This window comes from Cornus florida, unplaced genomic scaffold (assembly GCF_030987335.1).
Source record: "Cornus florida cultivar Cherokee Brave unplaced genomic scaffold, ASM3098733v1 CherokeeBrave_3.0.0_Hap2_Chr01, whole genome shotgun sequence".
Taxonomy (NCBI): domain Eukaryota; kingdom Viridiplantae; phylum Streptophyta; class Magnoliopsida; order Cornales; family Cornaceae; genus Cornus; species Cornus florida.
The window spans coordinates 58,175,201-58,180,674 of record NW_026775571.1 but is presented as its reverse complement, the minus strand read 5'-3'; positions in this window follow the sequence as shown (position 1 = coordinate 58,180,674).

Sequence of the window (5,474 nt, the reverse complement as noted above, 5' to 3'; positions counted from 1 at the left end):
GCTGATGCAAGGTATTATCCATACAAAACTCATGTAGAAGCTGTTCAAGCCCTGGGTAGATGGAATGCCCACTTCCATGGTGAACTGTTAAACATGGATATTGGTGTGGTAGAAGACGATATTCAAGTTGTGGAAGGCGGTCCACCTCCACATCCGCCTGATCCAGACAGTGAGCGACAACATCGTATTAGGTATAATGAGTTAACAAATGCTAGGGGTGTAATTGTGGCAGAGTGCAGAAGACAAGGTCTGTCAATTCTAAGACCCCATTCACTTGAAATGAAGCTCTCAGGTACATCAAATATGGATTCCGTGATTGGTCAAATCAAACGCGAGATTCAGCAACTATATGTGAGATGGCGTAAGTTCCAGAAAATGAAACATGCTAAAGAAACATACGAAGATCCGGCAGAACAGTTGGCCACCATCTTCATTGACCCAGACCTAAAATCAGATTCAGAAATGTCCGATTTTTCAGACCCAGCAGATGATGACTTTGTAATTCCACCTCCAAGACATGGTAGAAAGAAATAATGTGAGTGGATGTAACAAATATCATTTGTGGAGTTGTACCTTTATTGTAATAGTTATTATCCAATTAAATTAGTGGGAATAATATCAGAACGATCTCATATGTTTAATCGTAATTAATTTATATGTAATGTAGGAATGATTTCATAACATAAGTCAAAACAAAATTACCGTACAGTTGGACAACATAAATGAACTTTAAAAAAACGTATTAATGATTGACACGTGGGAACTTCCATCTTACCCTTCTAATGTAAGTGGATATAACAAATGTTATTTATGGAGTTGTACCTTTATTGTAATACTTATATTCTAATTAAATTACTGGGAATAACATCAAAACTATTTCATATGTGTTGTGTAATTAATTTATATGTAATGTAGGAATTATTTCGTAACAGAAATCAAAATAAAAATTACTGTTCAGATAAAAATTTATTTTATAATGTACACGTGTACACCTGGACAACATAAATGAACTTTAAAAAAACGTTTAAATGATCCAGACGTGGGAACTTCCACCTTACCCTTCTAACCGTTGTTATATTGAAACGTTTTGACTATTTAACTGCCCTAGGCAAAGTATAAACGGTTAATTCATGTGTCTATTTATATCGCCATATCTAGTCGGTGCATGTATTCGAAAGCCATGGATTCTGTTCTACAGACTGCGATTGAAGATGTGGTTAGACGAGTTGAGGCTATAGCTTTTACAAATAGTGCGGAGAAGCATGCATGATGAGTTATGTTTATACTTTACAATTTACATGCATTATCGGGTTATAGGTCATCATTACTGAAGTGAGGGATATGGGTGTTGTTCGTATTTAAAATGCAGGGAAACGACAGAACTGGGTACTGGACCATGGACGATAGGTCTACAGTGGTACGCTGCAACAATTGATTTACTTGCACGTATTGGACCAGATGAAAGTATCCCAGCAAGACGTATGTACCTGGAACAATGTTTTCAATCTAGGGATCATGTTGTAAAGTTCATTAGGGGAGTGGTATGTATAGTAAGATCATGTGTACTCTTTTACGCATTACACTTTATTTATTTTTAAGGTCTAACATGCAAAAAAATTTGCACAGGTTGATTGAATTGTTTACAATGAAAAAATAGGGTTGGCTTTCCTCTATAAAAATGGTTACCCGTCCCTCTATCCTATGTGTATTACATTATTGTTTTCTAGTGAAGCGGACAAAGAGGCGGGGATTAATTTGTTAACATTGTTGAGAATAAATTCAATACTGAGCCCTTCTATCAAGTCTACCCGTAGAAAGATGTTAACAATTATTTAGAGGAGTTTTGTTTGCAATCGGTCATTCTTTTCGACTGTTCCAAAATGTTGTCCCGAAGGCAACCATATTGATTGGCATTGTTGGATCATAAACGAGGATGTCATCAATTGTAATCGTTGTTGGTGTAATTTAAATATCATTGTTTTGCAAGGTCGTCTTTCGCAACATCACATAGAAGGATTATTTGGGTAGTTCTGCATTTTTATTGGGTTTGTGTGTGGACTTTCGGCACATCACAATGGACTTTATTCATTAATATTTGTAATTCTTATTTAATTTATGTATGGATATTTGTGTATGGATATTTGGGTAGTTTTTATTAATTTTGTTTTTTTTTTTTTATAAATATATTTGGGTAGTACTGTTTCATTCTATAAATTTTAATTTTTTACTTATGTGAATTGTTCACATCCTTCCTTTTTTTTCAGCGGTCCCATTACCCTTTAAGGTATGAATTCACACTAACCTTTTATAAATATATTCTTTCTATATATATATATATATATATATATACACACACACACACATATACATATATGCTTTAAATGTAAATTTTTCCTTATAGAGGATCCATTCCCATATCACATAACATACATCACAACTTTATTTATGTTTTAAACATGTGTCACAGCTACATAACATAACATAACATGTGTCAAAAGTAGGTAGCTAATGGATAACCTATTTCCTCTGTTTCAAAGAAAACAATCAGCGTTCTACAGGGATATTTCAATTGAAACATCGTCGCCATATCTGAATTGCTGCGGAGCACCATTCTGTCGAGTGTGTCAGGGATAGAAGCATATACGTTCATGGCAAAAGGATGTGGAATAGCACGAATGAATGGCAGTCCACACAAATCTTCTAAAAAATTCAGGTAACCATAATTTTCTAGGTTCACATTTTTTATTTCACCAGTATGCCGACCATAGTGAACAATAATGGAAACCATGCCGCGAATGCCGTCTGAAAAGAAGGTGCACAAAACTGACTAGTTCAGTGCTCAGACTGACAAGTATAAATTATATATACACAGTTAAGATAAAAAAATAATAATAATAATAATAAATAAAGAGTATAGTTAAGATAGGAAAACTCACCAACTTCTCGGGTTGCAATTTTATGCCTTGAAATTTTTCTTGGCTTGCAAGAAGCTGCCTTAGATATATTTAGTAAACTGAATAGTAATTAGTAGTTGGCCACTATTAATTTCTCATTTATACCCAACAACTTCATTAAGTATACTTGTTTTACACAAATATCTTAGTTATTAATGCAATGCAGCTGCATCTCTTTTTGGCCGAATAAGTAATTGAATGCAGCATTTCCACTCTGTTTTGACGAACAAGTAATTGATTGCAGGTGCATCTCTCCTTCTGCCACACAAACATCTCTGATGCATCTCTAAATGCATTTATGTATGGTCAGATATGGTAGTTACATTTCCACCCTATAAAACCTAACTATCCATACTTTGTCTAACCATAGGCACAACTAAGATGGAAAGGAAACCTAATCCATCTCCTCTACCACCAGTTCCCCATCCTCAAACAAGCACAGATGAGACTGATGAGTTAGATATGAACCATCCTAACTTTCCAAATACCGTGATGGGTAAGCTGACCCGTGTCATCAAGAAGATGCAGAGGATGGAGAAAGAACTGTGCTGGGTGGAACGTCGCTTAGCAGAGCTGTAAACCGAGCACGACTATGCCTAAATGAACGAGCTCCTTCTTCCATCTCCCATATCTTCTCTAAATGAAGGTTAGAACCCAGACGATGCGTAGAAAGGAGCCGGCAATTCAAGTCTTTTGTTATGTCATATATAGATCCATGTATTTTGCAAGCCTTTTGTAGTTCCTATAAGGAACTTACTTTCATGCGTACTGCATGAAATATGAAATGTGAAATATGTACTTTTTATATTACATATTGTTTTATGTATTACATATAGGTATCTGTTACAAGTAACTACGATAAAAAAAATATATATCATACTATTATACTGACTAACATCACAAATATATTTTATATAATGTAGGAACAAATTAATAACAAAAGATTTATATTACATTTTTACACTATTTTTTATTTCAATAAAGATAATGATTTATAATATTATTTAGTATGAACTTGGGATTATGAAATATAGTGATATTTTTTTATTTTGAAAAAAAAATTAATGTACATAATAAAATGAAAATAATTTAGAATACGGATTCAGGTTGCTACCACTTAAATCCAAACCTAACACCAATTATATATGGGTTCATATTTTTCAACACAAACCCAACCGTAACTGTGAAATATCAGGCTATTTTGGAATTTTTTTACTTTATCTATTAAGGAAATTTTGACTTTATCTATTTAGGAAATTTAAGGAATTGGAAGAATAAAAGAGAAAATAAAAATAAAATTTTAGGAACTACAAAATTGAGGGGGGCACTATAGAATTGTTTTCATATATATGGATAAAATATATAAATTTACTAATTATATTATAGCCAAACATAGCTTAGCCACCTAAATAGATATTCATATTTATAAAACAATATAATTATAATATTGTATTTATGAATAATAGTATAATTTTCAATTTTAAAATTCTTGACTGTTGCAATACAACCGTTAAGTCTGAAGGTCAGGAGTCGTTACAACACTGACAGAGCACATTTATACACACACACACACACACACACACACACACACACACACACACACATACGCATGCACACAAATACACACACTTATTTCCCAACTCCTAGCCTGGTCTTTTTTCTGTTGGATGGTATCCTTGTGACATGGGTCTTTAATGGCTGAATCCAGCAACAGTAGAATACGTCGTAGGGGTGAAGTGGCACACCCAAAATGTTTCTGTGGAGAATTGAGTCTTTTGCATGTTTCGCACATAAAAGAAAATCCAGGGAGGCGATTCTTCAATTGTGCAGCAAGATGTTGTTCTTTTTTTGTGTGGGTGGATTCACCAGCACCTGTTCAAAACCTAGTTGGTCGTGCAACTACTTCTACTCCTGCTCCAGACGCCGATCTTCTTAATCTATATTTGTCAATTGCAAAACCTTTCTTTATCATCTTTGTTGCAGCAATGGTCTTCCTTGGATTGACGGTTTTTTTACTTATCATCACCTTGCTGCATAAATGAAATCTGATTTGGACTACTACTTTTGTACTGGGGTGATATATTATGTAATTGCATTAATGAAATCTCAGATCGCATTACATTGGCAGTTATATTTCTGCGTGTTTTCTTCTTATTTATATCATACTGTATTAGTAACTAATATCACTAATATTTTTCATCTATTGTATGAACATATTTATAATCGAACATTTATATATATAATATTATAACATAACAGTCATATAAATAATTCAATGCATTAATCTGATTAATTTAGTTGTCATACAAACAAATGTTTTATAATGTCACTATATGTCAACTGTTACTTGGATATACCACCACAAATACGTTTTTATCTGATTTGGCATACATCATATTGTATTAGTAACTAATATCACTAATATTTTTTATCTACTGTATGAACATATTTATAACAGAACATTTATATATATAATATTATAACATAACAGTCATATAAATAATTTACTGCATTTATCTG